This window comes from Heptranchias perlo, chromosome 1, assembly GCF_035084215.1.
Source record: "Heptranchias perlo isolate sHepPer1 chromosome 1, sHepPer1.hap1, whole genome shotgun sequence".
NCBI classification, from domain to species: Eukaryota; Metazoa; Chordata; class Chondrichthyes; order Hexanchiformes; family Hexanchidae; genus Heptranchias; species Heptranchias perlo.
This window is the reverse complement of record NC_090325.1, coordinates 40310934-40333536: the sequence shown is the minus strand read 5'-3', so window position 1 is coordinate 40333536 and position 22603 is coordinate 40310934. Positions and strand designations below refer to the sequence as shown.

The window sequence follows — 22603 nt, the reverse complement described above, 5'->3', positions numbered from 1 at the left end:
CTAATTCCATTTTCCAGCACTTGGTCCATAGCCTTGTAGGTTACGGCACTTCAAGTGCACATCCAGGTACTTTTTAAATGTGATGAGGATTCTGCCTCTACCAACCTTTCAGGTAGTGAGTTCCAGACTCCTAACACCCTCTGGGTGAAAAAAAAATTCCTCAGCTCTCCTCTAATCCTTCTACCAATTACGTTAAAACTATACCCCTTGGTTATTGCCCTCTCTGCTAAGGGAGTCCACTCTATCTAGGCCTCTCATTATTTTATACACCTAAATTAAATCACCCCTCAGCCTCCTCTGTTCCAAAGAAAACAACTCCAGCCTATCCAATCTTTCCACAAAGCTAAAATTCTCCAGTCCTGGCAACATCCTCATAAATCTCCTCTGTACCCTCTCTAGTGCAATCACATCTTTCCTGTAATGTGGTGACCAGAACTGTATGCAGTACTCAAGCTTTTGGCCTAACTAGTGTTTTATACAGTTCTAGCATAACCTCCCTGCACTTATATTCTGTGCTTTGGCTAATAAAGGAAAGTATTCTGTATGCCTTTTTAACCACCTTATCTACCTGTCCTGCTACCTTCAGGGATCTGTGCACATGCCTCTCTTCCTCTCTTCCTCTACAACTCTCAGTATCCTCCCATTTATTGTGTATTCCCCTGCCTTGTTTGCCCTCCCCAAATGCATTACCTCACACTTCTCCGGATTGAATTCCGTTTGCCTCTTTTCTGCCCACTTGACCAGTCCATTGATATCTTCCTGCAGTCCACAGCATTCCTCCTCACTGTCAACCACATAATCAATTTTTGTATCATCTGCAAACTTCTTAATCATGCCCCATACATTTAAGGCATAATCGTTAATATATACCAAAAAAAGCAAGGAACCTATTACTGAGCCCTGCGGAACCCCACTGGAAACAGCCTTACATTCACAAAAACACTTGTCGACCATTACCCTTTGCTTCCTGCCACTGAGCCAATTTTGGATCCAACTCGCCATTCTCCCTTGGATCCCATGGGCTTGTACTTTTTTGACCAGTCTGACATGTGGGACCTTGTCAAAAGCCTTGCTAAAATCCATGTAGACTGCATAAAACACACTACCCTCATTGACCCTCCTTGTTGCCTCCTCAAAAAATTCAATCAAGTTTTTCAAGCAAGCTTTTAGTCATCCTCTTAATCTTCCCCTTTGTTCCCTTTCCTATTTCCATTTGTGAAGCACCTTGAGCCATTTTTTACATTAAAGGCACTTATATAAATGCAAGTTGCGTCATAGAGTCTAAATTAAGAGGTGAAATTACTAAGCAGATGGAGAAACATGAACTAATCAGGACCAGTTAGCACAGATTTCTAAAAGGTAGGTTGTGCTTGAAATAGCAAGGTGAAAGATCTTCCCTTAACAAATCCACGTTGACTGTCCTTGATTAATCTGTGCCTTTCTAAATGACGATTTCTACTATCCCTCAGAATTGATTCCAATAATTTCCCCACCTTTGAGGGTAGACTGACTGGCCTATAATTACTAGTTCTATCCTTTTCTCCCTTTTTAAACAATGGTACATTGTTAGCAGTCCTCCAATCCTTTGACACTGCGCCTGTAGCCAGGGAGTATTGAAAAATGATGGTCAGAGCGTCCACTATCCCCTCCCTTGCTTCTTTTAACAGCCTGAGATATATGTCATCCAGTCCTGGCGACTGATCAGAAAAGTAAAAGCCCATGGGATCCAAGGGAGAGTGACAAGTTGGATTCTGAATTGGCTCAGTGGCAGGAAGCAAAGGGTAATGGTCGACGGGTGTTTTTGTAACTGGAAGGCTACTTCCGGTGGGGTTCCGCGTGGCTCAGTACTAGGTCCCTTGCTTTTTGTGATATATAACAATGATTTGATCTTAAATGTAGGGGGCAGATGATACAAAAATTGGCCATGTGGTTGATAGGGAGGAGAAATGCTGTAGACTGCAGGAAGATATCATTGGACTGGTCAGGTGGGCAGAAAGGTGGCAAATGGAATTCAATCCGGAGAAGTGTGAGGTAATGCATTTGGGGAGGGCAAACAAGGCAAGGGAATACACAATAAATGGGAGGTTACTGAAAGGTGCAGAGGAAGTGAGGGACCTTGGAGTGCATGTCCACAGATCCCTGAAGGTAGCAGGGCACATAGATAAGGTGGTTAAAAAGGCACATGGGATACTTGCCTTTATTAGCAGTGGTATAGAATATAAGAGCAGGGAGGTTATGCTAGATCTGTATAAAACACTAGTTAGGCCACAGTTTGAGTACGGCATACAGTTCTGGTCACCACATTACAAGGAAAGATGTGATTGCACTAGAAAGGGATTTCTACGATTTCACAGAGGAGATTTATGAGGTTGTTGCCAGGACTGGAGAATTTTAGCTATGAGGAAAGATTGGATAGGCTGGAGTTGTTTTCTTTGGAACAGAGGATACTGAGGGATGATTTACTTTAGTGTATAAAATTATGAGGGACCTAGATAGAGTGAATAGGAAGGACCTATTTCCCTTAGCAGAGGTGTCAATAACTGGGGGCGTAGATTTAAAGTAATTGGTAGAAGGATTAGAGGAGAGCTGAGGAAAAATTTTTCACCCAGAGGGTGCTATTGGTCTGGAACTCAGTGCCTGTGGAGGCAGAAACCCTCATTGCACTTAAAAGGTCCTTGGAAGTGCAATTGAAGTGTCATAATATACAAGGCTATCGACCAAGAGCTGGAAAGTGGGATTAGGCTAGATGGCTATTTTTCAACCGGCACAGACACGATGGGCCAAATGGCCTCCTTCTGTGCCGTAAATCTCTATGATTCTATCTTTCTATGAATAACAAGCTACTCCGGCATCTGGATAAAAACTATTATTTCCCAATACGTCAAAAATGCTTTATCGTGTAGGTAAGCAGAATGGCCAGATAGATGGCAGCTGCAATTTAATGTGGAGAAGTGTGGGGTAATATATTTTGGAAGGAAAAACAAGAAATGGGAGTATATACTGAATGAAGAGAGCTCCACGGTGTTAATGAACAAAGAGACCTAGGGAGTTAAAATACTTAATTTCCTACTAATGCATGTAGTTAAAGCCATAAAAAGCTCAATAGCATTTTGGGTGTTATAAATTAAGTCATAAGGGTTTAAATTTGTGCGCGCCTACTTTTTTGCACCCCACCCCTTGTGTAACATTACTCCACCGTGCACAAATGGTGAGGTCTGAGGATCCCCGGTTATTGGGCCTCGGATCTCATCATCGTGAAAGCAGTGCTGCGGTAGGAGGCAGCATCAGGTAAGTCCTTCAAGTTTGCGACCGCAATTAGGAATTGGTCATATTTCATGCGGCCTTGGAGCACAGGAGACAGCACCATGGAAATGGTACTTATGGGCCCCGTTTTGTGCATGATGAATGGGTGTAGCAGTGTCCAATTTCTCAAACATCTGACTATGATTTTACAAAATTCTGTGAAAAGGAAAGAGTGTGCCAAAGGACCAGAAGGGGCAAATTTGACTTCCGTCTTCAAAAACGAAGATAGGAATAGATTAGCTCATCTTACTAGATACTTGTTAATAAACCACCAGAGCAGTTCTGCATCCTGTCCTCCCTTCACTCCACCATTGGTGGCAAAGCCTTCAGCCAAGTTGGCCCATACTCTCTTGAACACCCCCCCTAAAACCATCCACCTTCCCACTTTACCTCCACCTTTGAAAACATATTCAAAATCCACTTGTTCAAGCAATCTTTTAGTCATCCTTTTAATCTTCCCCTTTGTTCCCTTTCCTATTTCCATTTGTGAAGCACCTTGAGCCATTTTTTACATTAAAAGCACTTATATAAATGCAAGTTGCATCGTGGAGTCTAAATTAAGAGGTGAAATTACTAGGCACTTGGAGAAACATGAACTAATCAGGACCAGTTAGCACAGATTTCTAAAAGGTAGGTTGTGCTTGAAATAGCAAGGTGAAAAATAAAAGAAGTGAAGCGGATGTGGTTTATATTTTCAAAAAGCATTTGATAAAGTACCACAGAAGAGACTTATGCCAACAATAATGAAACATAGATTTAAGGAGAATGCGGCCACATGGACAGAGAGATGGTTAGAAAGCAGAAACAAAGGGTAGGATGTGGATAACACTGACAAGGTAGTATTTATTGCGTTGGTTGCCTTGAGGGCATTATGAGTCAACAATATAGTGTGGGCCTGGAGTTACATGTAGACCAGACTAGGTGGAAGTGACTTATTCCTTCTCTGAAGGCCATTAGTGAACTATTTAGCTTTTTACAACAATCCAGCTGCTTTCAGGCTTATTTCATCTGATGCCAGCTCACCAGAATATTTGAATTCAATTTCACTACTTACCATTATGGGATTTGAGCTCACAATTCAGACGTGGTAAGAGGGGAGAGATACAAAAGGGTCCAGAGAGGCAATTTTTTCACTCAAAGGGTGCTGAGTGTCTGGAACGAGCTGCCAGAGGCAGTAGTAGAGGCGGGTACAATTTTGTCTTTTAAAAAGCATTTGGACAGTTACATGGGTAAGATGGGTATAGAGGGATATGGGCCAAGTGCAGGCAATTGGGACTAGCTTAGTGGTATAAACTGGGCGACATGGACATGTTGGGCCGAAGGGCCTGTTTCCATGTTGTAAACTTCTATGATTCTATGGTAAGGGTCTGTGTTGGGGCTGCTCTTATTTGCTAAATAATCTGGATTTAGAAAACGGAGGGAACTACGTTGAAATTGGCTGATGATACCATTTTGGTTGGGGGGGGGTGGGTACAGCAAATTGAGATGAAGAATGTAAAACATTGAAGGAGGACCTTGATAGGTGGCAGGTGCAGTTCAATGTAAAAAAAAGATATGAAGGAATGCATTACAGAAATAACATTAGGGAAAGCAAATTCATCTTAAGTAGTAGGATTGTAAATGGAGCAGAGGGACCTTGGTGTGCAGACACACAGGTGATTGAAGATGGCAACATAAGTAAATTAAACCATGAAAAAGGCAAATAGAATCCTTGGTTTTATATCCAAAGACTGAGCACAAAAGCAAGGAGGTAATGTTGAGATGGATGAACAGGGGGCCCCCATCAATAGGATCCAGGCCAGGGAAGTGGCCTGGAAGCACGGAATAATGATTCCTTATTTAAATAGTTACTGATCATCCCCCTTACACAGAGGGCCAAGGAGGACATGGCTGGGATGAAACAATTACTCCCCATGGCCAATGACCGCTGGATTTACTGGTGGTAGCCAGAGATGCTACCATAGTGGCACTTGCACCCATCTTCCCCATGCAAATGAAATGCTCTCCCACTGACTTCACAAACTCTGGCACAGTCAGCATTGGAAGCGACTGGTGGGCGTACTCCCAGCATAACCCCTGGAACTCAATTTGTTGTTTTACAGATAAAGATGTTGGCTTGGGAGCACACCTTATCATAATCTCACATTTAATTGCTTGGATAATTTGACAGATGTAGTCTGACTTTAATTATTTTTCTCGTCCGTGATTATTAACTGTGGGTAAATTCTCTGGAGCACCATCCAAACATCTGGTTTGAAGTCAGTGCCACCAGATAGCATATTCAAAATAATTAATTCACTTTGCTTTGTTATTAATTCCATTCCTCCTGAGGGACGAACCCCCTGTTTTAATGTTTATATATGTACTTTTTTCTAATTATAGCAAAACAATCTGAAGCAGACAATAAACGAGGTAGTTAATTAAATACTGAGATTCCATTATACAGTGATTATGGAACACGTATATTTTGTTTGTATATATTTTGAACTGAATTTTGACAACAGTTGAGCTGTTTCTGTCAGGCTGAATAGACCGTAGTTTGAACTTTAAAAAAAAGACATATCTATTAAACCAGACATCAGTAACTACTGTGATATAGCAAATAGATCGAGGGGGCAGGGCAAAGGGGATATTGGGTCCTGGAAAATTTTAGCAGCTTCTCAAGAGTTGAGAAGTCAACATATCCTTTAAACCTGACAATTTTTTCAGTAGCCTGACCTTCTAGTTCAGCTACTGGTGCAGTTTCATGTCAAGAAAGTGTTTTGGATAAATACTAGCTATAGACAGTGGTTATCAACTCTAATCTCCTTTGGGACTGTACCATGCAGTGTTGTGCACAGCAGAAAATAATAAATCACACATTCCACAGAGATTCATCAAAATCATAAATCTCATTTCCTCAATTAAAAAATAATGACTGGAATATCTTTTTTTTTGTGAATAAAGTTGCGGGGTTTTTGTGCTGGGGCGCTGAACACTTTTGACTTCCATAGATGTCAACTGTCTGCGTTTATATGGACAATCAATCTTTTGAGGTCTGTGTCCACTTCTCTGCATTTGTAGAAGAAAATCAGTGCTGTTCTAGGCTTTGCAACTCAGGGTCACTCTCAGCTCTGCCCCTGAAAGCCACTCCCAGCTCTGCCTCTCAGCACTACTCTTAGCTGATGTTGCTGCTGATCTGGGAATAGAATACAGCTGTGAGCAGGAATTCTCGCAATAGTTTTGTGAGATCAAGAATTCCCACTCACCGAGCAGCAGCATCATGTAGAAGGCAGGAAAGGCTCTGATATCATGGAGAAATGAGTTCTTGGTCCCTGTCTGCAAGAATCACTAAGCATAGGCAAACCAATTCCTCAGGAAGATTGATAAATGAATGGAGGAGGGGAAAAAAATCAGCAAACAAGTTCACCTACAAAAGAGCCAGAGGTGACATGAGGAAACGTTTTTTTAACGCAGAGTTGTTATGACCTGGAATGCACTGCCTGAACGGGTGGTGGAAGCAGATTCAATAATAACTTTCAAAAAGGGAATTGGATAAATACTTGAACCGAAAATTTTACAGAGGTATGGGGAAAGAGCAGGGGAGTGGGACTAATTGGATAGCTCTTTTAAAGAGCTGGCACAGGCATGGTGGGTCGAACGATCTCCTTCTGTGCTGTAACATACTATGATACATCACTCATACACATAGTGGGGTGGATTTTCACTGCCTCCGTCTGGCGTTAACAGGGCGATAATGGTCTCAAATTGGGGTCGGTGGCCTTACCACCCCATTAACACCAGCAAATGCAGCCAGCTCCATTTTGAAAGGGCCTATAGCTAGGTGTCCAAAGCGCCTGTCTGTTTCAGGTGATAGGCCCTTTTAATATGGAAATTGAGTTCCATTATCACAAATAGGACCCCGATTGCTATTAAAGTTTAAACCCCCCGCCGCCACAGCACTAGTGAACCGTGCATGCTCCAACCAGTTCCACAGGCGATGGAACCGAAGAGGCCCATCAAAGGTAGGTGTCAAATTACTTTTGTGGGCCCCGGAGGACCTGGAATACTCCTGCGGGTCCCACAAAAACATTCTGGACCCCTGCTGCCTTGAGATCCCCACCCTCCACAATCACGACCCCCAACCCACAACTCACCTTGCTGGCTGCCACCCTGGCCCGATCTTGAAGCCTTAATCCAGCAAGGTGCATCGGCACACCTGTTTGGTGACCTGCAGCTTGCCCCTTGCCAAATTTAACTGAGGCCGGGGCCTCAATCACTGGGGCTTCTTCCCCTCAAAGACAGGCGGTCAGCTAAGAGTCAAAATTGACCCCAGTAGCTGTATGGAGGGAGGAAAGAAGGGTGCCTGCATGAATGAGGGGGGAGAATGATGCCATAATGGCACCCCATGCACCACCCTAAACATTCACTCCCTTCACCACCAGCGCACCATGGCTGCAGTGTGTACCATCCACAGGATGCACTGCAGCAACTCGCCAAGGCTTCTTCGACAGCACCTCCCAAACCCGCGACCTCTACCACCTAGAAGGACAAGGGCAGCAGGCACATGGGAACAACACCACCTGTACGTTCCCCTCCAAGTCACACACCATCCCGACTTGGAAATATATCGCCGTTCCTTCATCGTCGCTGGGTCAAAATCCTGGAACACCCTACCTAACAGCACTGTGGGAGAACCTTCACTGCACGGACTGCAGCGGTTCAAGAAGGTGGCTCACCGCCACTTCTCAAGGGCAATTAGGGATGGGCAATAAATGCTGGCCTTGCCAGTGACGCCCACATCCCATGAGCGAATAAAAAAAAAATTAAGGGGGGGGTGGGGATAGAGCAGCATGATGTGAGTGACCAATGAGGGTACTGATAGGGATTCGATAGTCACTGGGACAGACAGAAGTTTCTGTGACCATCAACGTGAGTTCCACGTGGTGCGTTGCCTCCCTGGTGCCAGGGTAAAGGACATCATGGAGAGGGTGCAGAACATTCTGTGGGGAGGGAAGGGAAACAGCCAGAAGTCATGGTCCATGTTGGTACCAACGACATAAAAAAGGAAAGGGTTGAGGTCCTGCAGCTAGAGTTTCAGGAGCTAGGGAGGAAGTTAAAAAGCAGACCTCAAAGGTAGTAATCTCTGGATTACTCCCGATGTCACACGCTAGCGAGAACAGAAATAGGAAGATAAGGCAGATTAATGCGTGGCTAGAGACATGGTGCAGGAGGGAGGGTTTCAGATTCTTGAGACATTGGGACCAGTTCTGGGGCAGGAGGGACCTGTTCAAGATGGATGGGTTGCACCTCAACACAGCTGGGACCAATGTCCTCGCGGGGAGGTTCACCAGTGCTGTGGGGGCGGGGGGTTTAAACTAATTTGGCAGGGGGTTGGGCACCAGGATGCAGCAATAGAAAGGCGAAACAAGGGGCACAAAGGACTGGGAGCGACAGATAGCAGAAGAGTAAGAAATAGTACAGTATTAGGTGGGATCAGACAGAGACTACAAGATGGTCGAAGATAGGTTTAGAGTGCATGTTTGTAAACGCACAAAGCGTGGTAAAGAAAGTTGGTGAGCTGCAGGTGCAAATAGTCACATGGGAATATGATGTAGTGGCAAAAACTATGGCTCAAAAAAGGGCAGGATTGGGTACTAAATAATCCTGGATACAAGGGTGTTCAGGAAAGGTAGGGAAGGGAGAAAAGGAGGAAGGTGGTAGTATTAATTAAGGAGAATATTGCAGTGCTGGAGAGAGAGGATGTCCTTGAGGGGTCAAAGACAGAATCTATTTGGTTAAAGTTAAGAAACTATAGAGGTGCCATTACACTACTGGGTGTATTCTATAGGCCACCAACTAGTGGGAAGGATATAGAGGAACAAATTTGCAGGAAAACTACAGAACTATAGAGTAGTGATAATGGGGGACTTCAACTATCCTAATATAGACTGGGATGGTAATAGTGTAAAGGGCAAAGAGGGGGAGGAATTTCTGAAGTGTGTTCAGGAGAACATTCTTGATCAGTATGTTTCCAGCCCAATGAGGAAGGAGGCATTGCTGGACCTGGTTCTGGGGAATGAGGTGAGTCAAGTGGAGCAAGTGTCAGTGGGGGAGCATTTAGGGAACAGTGATCATAGTATCATAAGGTTTAGATTAGTTATGGAAAAGGACAAGATGCAATCTAGAATAAAAATACTTAATTGGAGGAGGGCCAATTTCAGTGGGTTGAGAGCAGATCTGGCCTGGGTAAATTGGAATCAAAGATTGGCAGGCAAAACTGTAATCAAACAATGGACAGCCTTTAAAGAGGAGATTGTTCAGGTACAGTCTAGGTACATTCCCAGGGGTGGGGGAAGGTAGGGCAACCAAAACTAGAGCTCTCTGGATGTTGAAAGAGATAAAGTGTAAGATGAAGCAGAAAAAGGAGGCGTATGATAGATGTCAGGTTGATAATAATAAGAACCAGGCTGAATATAGAAAATACAGAGAAGGGAAAAAGGAAATAAGAGGAGCAAAGAGAGAGCATGAGAATAGACTGACAGCTAACATAAAAGGGAATCCAAAAGTTTTCTATAGGCATTTAAATAGTAAACAGGTAGTAAGAGGGGTGGGGCCAATTAGGGACCGAAAAGGGGATCTACACATGGAGGCAGAGGGCATGGCTGAGGTAGTAAATGAGTACTTTGCATCTGTCTTTACCAAGGAAGAAGATGCTGCCCAAGTCACAGTAAAAGGGGAGGTAGTTGAGATACTGGATGGGCTAAAAATTGATAAAGAGAAGGTACTAGAAAGGCTGACTATGCTTAAAGTAGATAAATCACCCGGTCCAGATGGGATGCATCCCAGGTTGCTGAGGGATGTAAGGGTGGAAATTGCAGAGGTGCTGGCCATAATCTTCCAATCCTCCTTAGAAATGGGGGTGCTGCCAGAGGACTGAAGAATTGCAAATGTTACACCTTTGTTCAAAAAAAGGTGTAAGGATAAACCCGGCAACTACAGGCCAGTCAGTTTAACCTCAGTGGTGGGGAAGCTTTTAGAAACAATAATCCAGGACAAAATTAATAATCACTTGGATAAGTGTGGATTAATAAAGGAAAGCCAGCACAGATTTGTTAAAGGTAAGTCATGTTTAACTAACTTGATTGAGTTTTTTGATGAGGTAACAGAGAGGGTTGATGAGGGCAGTACGGTTGATGTTGTGGATATGGACTTCCAAGAGGCATTTGATGAAGTGCCACATAATAGGCTGTCAGTAAAATTGAAGCCCATGGAATAAAAGGGGTAGTGGCAGCATGGATACGAAATTGGCTAAGTGACAGGAAACAGATAGTGGTGAACAGTTGTATTTCGGTCTGGGGGGAGGTATACAGTGCTGTTCTCCAGGGGTCGGTACTAGGACCACTGCTTTTTTTGATAAATTAATGACTTGGATTTGGGAGTACAGGGCACAATTTCAAAATTTGCAGATGACTCAAAACTTGGGAGTGTAGTGTAGGGAATTCCTTATTTTGTGTGATTCTTGGACAATGGATGAATAGTCAAACGAAGAAAGTCACCCTCACTCACAGTAGTTTTGTTAATCAAAAGTAATTATTTAATGATATCATTCATACAAGCATTCCTGAAGCAAAATCAAACTATTTTCAATATGACTTTCCTCTATAAAATCCTGTTATACACTTAATAATTTGCAACATTATTATGTAATCACTTAACAATTCATACACACATCAGGCAAATCATTAATACATATACAACCTTTAAATCAAGGCATTTGCTCATCGGGCCTGGAGGTTGATTAGCTCTTCAGAACTCGACGTCCTCCTCTTCTTGCGTGATGTTCAACTGCAGTGTGCGTTCCTTGTGATTGCAGTGTGGTGAAGAAGAGAAGAAACTGTTCTTCTCTCTAAATATTCTTTTTAAAATTGTTTTTTAACCATTGGGACGTAGGATTGGGGAGGGTCATTCTTTTTATCCAATCGTTCCCTGTTGCTATGCCTCAATCATTAACATACTTCAACGATTGACTGTTTAAACTTTGATTAATTTGATCATCATCCCTTTGATGTAAAGACCATGTGCTCAAACGATGGGTTGCTGTCTCTGTTTATGGCCTTTCATATAGAGATGTATACATTTCTATGCTCAGACATTCTTAATGGTCCTTAGGTCTCCAATTTTAATTGCTTCAATGGCTTCAAATCCATTCCTTATACCATTTGACCATATGCTGGATGCAATATTATTTGATGTTTTACAAATCCCAGTTCTTTGAACAGATTACCAGATAGGAATGAGAGGCCCATGCTTTTTTTCACACATATCATTGCTTTCCTGATGCGAGCCTTTGATGTATGTCCTTATTGCCTTTTCTTACTGTATTGAAAAGCTTGTGCTTCCAAAAGCCTATGTGTTTTGAAAGCCTGACAGCGCTTTAAGCTCAATATTATCCATCTAGCTTATTTATTTAATAATCTAGATATCTATCCGCAGTACAATGTCTTCGATCCCGAAACTCATATTTCTCCAATGCCATCAGCGTCAGTGAGGGAAAACAGGATTTGTGAGAACAGAGTTTACCACATTACTGTGTGTGCAAATTTTCAAATGTCTTTGTTTAAAAGGGGTACAGTTAACCCTTTCCTTCAAATGACTTTTGTTAATGGGGTTTTGAACCCCACAGTAGTAAACAGTGAGGAGGAAAGTAATAGACTTCAGAAGGACAAACACAGGCTGGTGGAATGGGCGGACATGTGGCAGATGAAATTTAATGCAGAGAAGTACAAAGTGATACATTTTGGCAGGAAGAATGAAGATATAAACTTAATGGTACAATTTTAGTGGGGGTGCAGGAACACAGAGACCTGGGGGTATATGTGCACAAATCTTTGAAGGTGGCAGGATATGTTGAGAAAGCAGTTTAAAAAAGCACACGGGATCCTGGGCTTTATAAATAGAGGCATAGAGTATAAAAGCAAGGAAGTTATGTTGAACCTTTATAAAACACGGGTTCGGTCACAACTGGAGTATTGAGTCCAATTCTGGGCACCGCATTTTATGAAAGATATGAAGGCCTTAGAGAGGGTGCAGAAAAGATTTACTAGAATGGTTCAGGAGGGACTTCAGTTACATGGATAGACTGGAGAAGCTGGGGTTGTTCTCCTTGGAGCAGAGATTTGATAGAAGTGTTCAAAATAATGATGGGTTTAGATAAAGTAAATAAAGGGAAACTGTTCCAATTGGTGGAAGGGTCGAGAATCAAAGGACACAGATTTAAGGTGATTGGCAAAAGAACCAAAGATGACATGAGGATAAACTTTTTTACGCAGCGACTGGTTAGGATCTGGAATGCATTGCCTGAAAGTGTGATGGAAGCAGATTCAACGGTGTCTTTCAAAAATGAATTGGATAAATATTTGAAGGGACAAAATTTGCAGGGCTACGGAGAAAGAGCGGGGAAATGGGACTAACTGGATTGCTCTTACAAAGAGTCGGCACAGGCTCACTGGGCCGAATTGCCTCCTTCTATGCCATAAGGATTCTATGAACATGGCGAGGGCAGATAAAATTCCTGATATGAACTGGGAGGGGAGAAGAAGAGTGAAAGGGTGCAGATGGGGAATGAAAGAGTGAATAGAAAAAGAACAAAGGGACAAAGAGACTGCTGCTCGCATCCCCTCCAATCACTGACTCCTCCCCCCCCCCCATTGCTGCCTCCCCTCCCTCCATCGCTGCCTCCCCCTCCCTCCTGATCACTGCCTCTGACCCTCTCGATCACTGCATGCTCCCCTCCCGGTCGCCCCGACCCTCCTGATCGCTTACCCCTCTCCCACCCGATCACTTACCCCCTCTCCCAGTCAGCCCCCTCCCTTCCGATTGCTTATGCCCCACCCTTCCAAGACCTACCTGAGGGCTGCTGCCGGCTATGCAATGGCCCAAAATTCAAATAGGCTTCACCGGCGAGCTGCCTGGGGATGACCAGCAGGAATATTTGTGTGGGAGCTAACCCTACTCTGAGTTATACAATGGGATAGCTAGAGGCTATGGCTCCAAAAGTGTGCAGGCCTTCTGGTGCGTTCCTGCCAGTGCAGTGGAAGACCGGGAAATAAGTGAGGACCCAGATATGTTGGGTACTGGCCTTCAATTATACTTTCCAGGGAATCTTGTTTGGGGTGGAAGTGGGGCCCAACTTGGAGATCCAGGCCTGGACCCATAAAGATTTATGCTTGTAATTTTATGCAGTTCCTTCTAAAGGGGCCCACTTGGGACCGAATTGAAGTGTTTCTGGGGGAATGCCTGACACCACATGGCCTGGGCAGTCTGGGATGCAACCCTGTTAAGTAGGTGCTTGTTGGCCCCATGCTAATTAGGTGCCCTTCCCCTGACCCTGCATAGCACAGCGGTGGATGTGATCCCAACAAAAGAGCTTGTGGAATTTTGGCGCCCATGACATCAACATCAAATTTATTGACATTCCTTTAGTTCGCCTACATGAAGCCACAGTAGCCTAATATTTATCAGTTACAAAAGGTTACTAAAACAAGTACGTCCTCTGGTCAGCAACACTGAAGAAAAGTATATTTTTTAAAAACTTTTTATATCTATATATCTTCAGCAGACTCTAAAAACTTTCAAGATAATTGACTACAGTATATTACAGGCATGAAAGTACATTCTGTGTAATGAACGCTGACAGATTAATATTTTGCAAGAGAAAAGGTCAGTGGCACAAATGTAATCAGTGCTCAGCTGTCTTAAGTTCGTATATTGCTTCCATGTTAAATGCCTTATGTCATCTTCAGACAGATGAGCACTTAACAGTATCAAGTCCCTGAGCTCACGTTTTAAGAATCTGAACATTTTGAACGGATTAATTTCAGTTCCAGCATGAAAATCCAAAAGCAGTTCTATTTGAGAATCTTATTGTGATAATGTTTGGTTTATTTGTAAAATATATGTGCAAGTCACACAATGTTATGTGATTCACAATAATGCCAAAACTTTGTCCCTCTCTCAATTTCCATCCACTGTCCCCTTCAATTGCCAAATATTTTCTACCTTCATTGCCATCATTTAAAAAAACAAATACCTATAGTAATAAATTGAATTATTTGAACCTAGCTTGTAAGAATAGGATTTTTTAAAATGATGCATTGACAATTACAATATTACAGTTTACTATTAGTCCTGTCACAGTTCCTGGAAATGTTATTATCCTCAATTTGGGAAAAAAGAGGCAAGAAAGACCTCATTCCAGTCTCCTGAGGCATTTTTATGCCAATCACAACTGGGTGCAGGTTGGGGAGAAGCAAACAATTGTTATATATAGGCATAGCAGTATAATCATTAATTTCCCCCTTCAGTCGTTATCCATCTCTCCCTGCCCCATTCCCACTCCTACCTGAGTCCAGCTTCTATATACTGAGCTGGATCACTCTCTCCTCTCCACACTGCTCCTAGCATTAAGCCAGGGATTACTGGGTCTCTATTTACTGTAAGTGGGAACTCCTGTTCTTTCCAGAGTTCCTACCTATAGTATACAGTAATCACATAATCTTGCAGTGAGCAAGTACACCACTCCACTCAATGGGACTGTTTGAAATTAAAGGTGGTTTTGCTGAGTTCATGCTCGTGGTGCCCTCCAGCGCTGCTCCCGCCTGAGTTTGTGGGGTCAGAGAAAGGGCATCTAATTGGTATAGGGCTGGCAGGCATTTGCACGACTACAGGCACATCTCTGATGCCCACCTCCTCCATGCAGTCAAAAATTTGATGCCTGCCTGGTATCACCCACACTTCCCGAGACCCCATCCATTTTCCCTTTGTGCCGCTGAATGAAGGGGCTGATACCGATTATTTTTTTTAAAACATTTTTTACCGTTCTTCAGGAGTCTAGACCACTCCTCTCCCCTAGACTGCAGTTCTTTCAGGTCTACCAACCTCCAGTAATACACTGGGTCATTCTGCCAGGAGAGGGAAGCCTCTGGCTTCAACCACTTGGCATCTTTGGCCTCATGTGGGGTGGGCAGGAGTTTTGCCCCCATAAGCCCCCAAAGTCAGCAGTAAACTAGTGTGATCGAGTCCCTGTCTTTTCCCGACGGAGTCTGATGGACTCTTGAATGAGAAGGCAGGAGTCTAGTAGAACCCTTGAATAAATTTAGGGCCAAAGTCTGCATTAAAATGTCCATAAGCAGAGTGCATGCTGAATGTAAGACCTGCTGGTAACTTTTTTTTACAGTCATTGAAGCCAAGAGAGGCAAATCACTGGCACTTAAGCACTCTACCTGATTAAAGTCAAAGTGATAATAAGTGGAGAGCTATCTTGGGAAGCCTCTAGGAGCTATAGTTCTCAGGTGGGCAAGCAGCCTTTGGAGAGATTGAAACTTTTGTGTTATTCCAAAGTTTTCTGGGGTTCAGTAGATTGGGGTCCTACTGTTATGAAAAGTTGTTATTCAATTACATATCTGCTTTATCAAGGGTATTTTCCTTTCCTTCAGATCTAGTTTAAAGGAATTCAAGAAATTGTTTTTATACTTTGAGTCAACAGCTTCACTCCCATTAGATTATGTATCGTATCATCTTTCCTGTATAAACTGTAACTGTCCAAGAAGGTGCCCCAGCTCTCTAAGATCGAGCGAAAGAATGAAGGGAGAAAATTAAAGGAAAAATATCCAATCTATACTAAGTATATTAATTTGGATTAACACCAATGTGTATTACATAGTCTAGTAAGAATCGTAAGTAACAAATAAGCTTGGTTCAAGGCAGGCTGTTTTTAAATCATGCAATGTTAAGTCTACCTGTGCATTTTTCCTTCAACCTTCACTGGTCCTCTCCTAAAGGTGCTGCCTCACATTGGATATGTTTCCACAGATGCCTGCAGTACTCCAATACCTCAACAAGGTATGCCCTTAGACAGGGAGAGTTGACAGGATAACCAATTATAGGGATATAACTGCCAAACTTAATTCTGTCTTCACCCGACCTCCACTTATGTGAAGTTCCAGCAAGAATCATACAGCACAGAAAAAGGCCATTCGGCCCACCTTGTGCCAGCTCTTTGAAAGAGATATCCAATTAGTCTCACTCCCCTGTCCTTTCACCATAACCCTGCAAAACTCTCCCCTTCAATTCCCTTTCGAAAGATATTATTGAATCTGCTTCCACCACTCTTTCAGGAAGTGCATTCCAGGTCATAACAACTCGCTGCATGAAAAAAATTCTCCTAATTTCCTCTCTGGTTCTTTTGCCAATTAACTTAAATCGGTGTCCTCTGGTTATTGACCCTCCTGCCAGTGGAAACAGTTTCTCCTTATTTACTCTATCGAAACCCCTCATAATCTTGTACACCTCTATTAAATCTCCCCTTAACTTTCTGTGTTCTAAGGAGAACAATCCCAGTTTCTCTAGTCTCTCCACATAATTGAAGTCCCTCAAAAAACCATAGAAAGGTTACAGTACGGAAGGAAGCCATTCGGCCCATCAAGTCCGTGCCTGCTCTATGCAAGAGCAATCCAGCTAGTCCCAATCCCCGCCCTATCCACATAACCCTGCAAATTTTTTCCTTTCAAGTACTTATCCAGTTCCCTTTTGAAGGCCATGATTGAATCTGCCTCCACCACCCCCTCGGGCAGTGCATTCCAGATCCTAACCATTCACTGTGTAAAAAAGTTTTTCCTCATGTCACCTTTAGTTCTTTTGCCAATCACCTTAAATCTATGCCCTCTGGTTCTTGACCCATCCGCCAATGGGAACAGTTTGTCTTTATCTACTTTGTCTAGACCCTTCATGATTTTGAATACCTCTATCAAATCTCCTCGCAACTGTCTCTGTTTCAAGGAGAACAACCCCAGCTTCTCCAGTCTATCCACATAACTAAAGTCCCTCATCCCTGGAATCATTCTAGTAAATCTCTTCTGCACCCTCTTTAAGGCTTTCACATCTTTCCTAAAATGCGGTGCCCAGAACTGGACACAATACTCCATCTGTGGCCAAACCAGTGTATTATATAGGTTCATCATTACTTCCTTGCTTTTGTACTCTAAACCGCTACTTATAAAGCCCAGGATAACCGTATGCTTTTTTAATCGCTTTCTCAACCTGCCCTGCCACCTTCAACGATTTGTTTACATATATCCCCAAATCTCTCTGTTCCTGTACCCCTTTTAGAATTGTGCCCTTTGGTTTATATTACCTCTCCTCATTCTTCCTACCAAAATGTATCACTTCGCATTTTTCTGCATTAAATTTCATCTGCCACATGTCCGCCCATTCCACCAGCCTGTCTATATCCTCTTGAAGTCTATCACTATCCTCCTCACTGTTCACTACACTTCCAAGTTTGTGTCATCTGCAAATTTTGAAATTGTGCCCTGTACACCCAAGTCCAAATCATTAATATATATCAAGAAAAGTAGTAGTCCCAGTACCGATCCTGGGGAACACCACTGTATACCTCCCTCCAGTCCGAGAAACAACTGTTCACCACTACTCTCTGTTTCCTGTTACTTAGCCAATTCTGTATCCATGCTGCTACTGCCCCTTTTATTTCATGGGCTTCAATCTTGATGACAAGCCTGTTATGCGGCACTTTATCAAACGCCTTTTGAAAGTCCATATACATCACAGCAACTGCCCTCTCTGTTAACTCATCAAAAAACTCATGTCAAGTTAGTTAAACTCTATTTGTTTTTAACAAATCCGTGCTGGCTTTCCCTAATCAATCCACACTTGTCCAAGTGACTGCTAATTCTGTCCCAGATTATCCCTGGTACCATTCTAGTAAATCCCTTCTACATCCTCTCCAAGGCATTGACACCCTTCCTAAAGTGTGGTGCCCAGAATTGAACACAATACTCCAGCTGGGGCCCAACCAGTGTTTTCTAAAGGTTCTTCCAATAGGACTTAGGCCTTCTGCACCACCCAGCCTGTGATCAGCCGATTGAACCTGGATCCTTTTCTAATTTGGTTCAGTTCTATATGAAGCTAATATGCCTTTAGCAACTGCCTTTCAGGGAAACTACTGTCTGTACGTTTCTAATCTGATATTCTGTGTGATGTAGATCCACCAACAAGACACATCTCTCTGTTCAAAGAATTAGCAAAAGCCTGACCAACGGAGGTCATGAGGTGCTGACTGGAAACGTTCCAACAGTCTTGTAATTTTTACATGCAGTGGCACATTTTTTTTTAAATCCTGAACTTAGCTAAACTAATAAATGCAATCTTACTTTGTTTACTTTTGATGCTCCGTTCTTCACTTTCACGCAATCCTATTCAGTTTTAGAAGAAAACTGATACTGTTTCTGGATGATTACATGCCAGAAAGCCTTTATAGGAATTTTTGATTCAAAGCCCTGGGATTATGTGCCTATACATAGAAGTTAAATATAGTTTTCCCATGGTTAAAGTTTATTTTTACATTATCAAATAAGCGAACGCAATAAGAGTTTCTACAAATCCCCTGTGAAAACTACTGAGCAGTGCACATGTTAAATATTACAAGGATACTTTCAAATATTGGGAAAAATCAATTGTCTTTACACTGTATGCTCAAAATGTAATTTTATCCCTGTAGAGTTTGACTGAATTTTTTAAGATAATTTTCTGTTGGAAGTGCAGTTTGTCATTGTCTGTAGTTGATTAAACATTATCACTAGACAGCTATTCATAAGACTAAACACGAGGATTTCATAAATTGCAAATAAAAAGAATTAATTGACTTATGCTTCAAAGAACATAAGAATTTTTAGAAACAGGAAAAGATTATTCAGCTCAACAAATCCATCCCTTTTAAACAATTTATCCCTGTGACAAAAATTGATTTTTTTTTGTTGTCTTTATTGAATTTTTAACTTGTATTTTTCATTGCCAGAACCAACATGTGAGGGGTTAAAACCCAAGGTCATACAAGGTATTTCAAAAGGAAGATAATGAGCTTAGAGTTCAAGCAGGCGAGGTTGGGCTTCACAAGGTGTTAAGGAAAAGCACAATAGGGAGTCTAAGCTGTTTAAATGACCAGAGCCATTACATTCACTCACAGATTTCCTTACTATTGCCATAGATTGGCCATATAATTAATAGTGGGAAGAGAAAACCAGCCTTTTGTTTCACTATAAGTTCACTTAAACCTCACGCGCGCTCGAGCCCCACGCGCACTCTAGCCCCCACGCGCACTCTAGCCCCCACGCACTCTAGCCCCACGCACTCTAGCCCCCACGCGCACTCTAGCCCCCACGCACTCTAGCCCCACGCGCACTCTAGCCCCCACGCACTCTAGCCCCCACGCACTCTAGCCCCACGCGCACTCTAGCCCCACGCGCGCTCTAGCCCCCACGCGCACTCTAGCCCCCACACGCACTCTAGCCCCCACACGCGCTCTAGCCCCCACACGCGCTCTAGCCCCATGCGCGCTCTAGCCCCCACGCGCACTCTAGCCCCCACGCGCACTCTAGCCCCCACACGCACTCTAGCCCCCACACGCGCTCTAGCCCCCACACGCGCTCTAGCCCCATGCGCGCTCTAGCCCCCACGCGCACTCTAGCCCCCACACGCGCTCTAGCCCCCACACGCGCTCTAGCCCCACGCGCGCTCTAGCCCCCACACGCACTCTAGCCCCCACGCGCACTCTAGCCCCCCACGCGCTCTAGCCCCCACACGCGCTCTAGCCCCATGCGCGCTCTAGCCCCCGCGCGCGCTCTAGCCCCCGCGCGCGCTCTAGCCCCCACGCGCGCTCTAGCCCCCCACGCGCTCTAGCCCCCACGCGCTCTAGCCCCCACGCGCTCTAGCCCCCACGCGCTCTAGCCCCCCACGCGCTCTAGCCCCCACGCGCACTCTAGCCCCCACGCGCACTCTAGCCCCCACGCACTCTAACCCCCACGTGCACGCTAGCCCCATGTGTACTCTCAGACACCTCGTGCCATCAAATATTTTTGTCTATGATGGATTATTTATTGGATTCTTTCTTACTGATCACAAAACATTAGGGGTTGAATTTTCAGGCCTCCCACCCAATGGAAATGGAACAATTTGAAAATTAAAGTATAAGAAGCTCCCTGCCATAAATTCTATTGAGTTTCAGGTCATGCTGCAAAAGTGCTAACCCTCCCAGTGGCAGCCAGATGCAAATTACAGAGTTAGGAAAGCATGATATCAGCCACCCAATGAGAATGCCACTTTACATGATATATATGCTCAAAGAAGAGAAGCAGTAGGAGGCTGAAAGGGAAGACAGTTTAATCATACAGCGTCAAAGGGGAGCCAGTCCATCCCAGCACTACCCATTCAGTAGGATGTATAGACCTAGGTGCACTTTCCAAGACCTTTCCCTGGAACTCAGGAGGTCTCAGGAAGCTGTACTTCAGTCATGAATCTTTGAAGGAGCTTTGTTCGTTGCTGCAGCCAGACCTGTAACCAAGGTCCCCATCACGTGCACCTCTGACTGTGCCAGACAAAGTGACCATAGCTCTCAACTTTTACACCACAGGGTCATTCCAGGGTGCCACAGGAAATATTTATTAGATCAGCCAATGGCTGTGCACTTCTCTATAAAGCAAGTCACCAATGCCCTATTTGCCAGGGCAGCTCAATTTATACAATTTGGCAATGCTTCCATGCTAGCCGTGGATCAGTTGGTAGCACTCTCACCTCTGAGACAGAAGGTTGTGGGTTCAAGTCCTACTCTAGAGACTTGAACACAAAATCTAGGCCAGTATTCCAGTGCAGTACTGATGGAGAGCTGCACTGTCAGCGGTGCCATCTTTCGGATGAGACGTTGTACCAAGGCCCCATCTACCTTCTCAGGTGGACGTAAAAGATCCCATGACACTATTTTGAAGAAGAGCAGGGGAGTTCTTCTGGTGTCCTGGCCAATATTTATCACTCAACCAACATCACTAAAACAGATTATCAGGTCATTATATCATTGCTGTTTGTGGGACCCTGCTGTGTGCAATTTGGCAGCCGTATTTTTTTTATTCATTTATGGGATGTGGGTGTCGCTGGCAAGGCCAACATTTATTGCCCATCATTTATTTCATTACAACAGTGACTACATTTCAAAAGTACTTCATTGGCTATAAAGCGCTTTGGGATATGCTGAGGTCATGAAAGGCACTATATAAGTCCATCCTTCCTTCCTTCCCAGACAGATGACTGAGAGGCCCATCAAATTTTTAAGAATCGCTGGACCCCCAGGGTTGTGATGGCTATTGGTTGCACCCATACGACATTGTGTCCAAATGTAAGCCCCCATATCTATGAACCACAAAGACTTTCACTCCCTAAATGTGTAGCTTATTTGTGGTGACAGGCTCAGCTTCTTGCACATGAATTCACAATACGCTGGGAGCTTCCATGATGCTTTTATACTTCACCAGTCCAGTGTCCCAGTTCTATTTGAACAGCCACAGCCACCTTCTTCCACATAGCCTCTGCTGCTGCACGTGACAGCCTCTTCCATGGTATCCCAACAATGGCATCCCTCCATTCTCCCATTTGGGACTGCACACCTCCACACCAACCTCTGAGAATTTAGACGCTCGCCTTCTCCCTTCTGTTGCAGCAGCCTTTCTCTCCCCTTAAAAGAGCCTGCTCACCCCTTTAACTGTATACAGTCCTTAAAATGATAACATTGCACCCTTGCTGCATCCTGTTTTCAAATCTCCCCCCCCCCCCCCCCCATTACTGCTGATGGGACTCTTGCCTGTCAGCATTATGGAAATGAGCTGATCCTGAAATTTCTAACGGGTTCAGCCTCCTTCGATTTCATTGGGCATAGGTCCCGCTCCACTGTACTTAGGTTGCTGCGTCAGGAATTTCAGAGCCACAGTGTTTCTCCCGAATTTTAAAAATGACTAGCTGATTCTTTGAGATTTTCAAGCAGCCTCTTCTCATGGAACTTTTAGGTGCCCCGTATTGACCAGAATCATTTGTTTTTATATTCCAAAAGGTGGTACCGGATTTTGAAAACTAGTTATCCAATTTAAAAAGGGAAGTACCAGTCAAATACAAACTGAACAAATCATAAAGTCTGCCTATATTAGAAAACCGTGTATAAGCTTCCACTTGAGCCTGTTACCAAGAGACTGTAACAACAAGCTTTACCACATTGCAACAGGACAGACTTGGTACAAGACTTTGGCTTTAGCTGGCTGTTAAACTCCTTAAGCACAATGACTGAGTTTTAAAGATGATGTGGAGATGCCGGTGATGGACTGGGGTTGACAATTGTAAACAATTTTACAACACCAAGTTATAGTCCAACAAATTTATTTTAAATTCCACAAGCTTTCGGAGGCTTCCTCCTTCGTCAGGTGAACGG

At 43.7% G+C, this 22603-nt stretch overlaps 1 protein-coding gene across 1 annotated transcript in view; it reads left to right on the top strand.

Annotated features, from left to right (window-relative positions):
* Window positions 1–22603, top strand: part of ccbe1 (collagen and calcium binding EGF domains 1) — a 293451-nt gene that overhangs the window by 233848 nt on the left and 37000 nt on the right. The window lies entirely within an intron of this gene.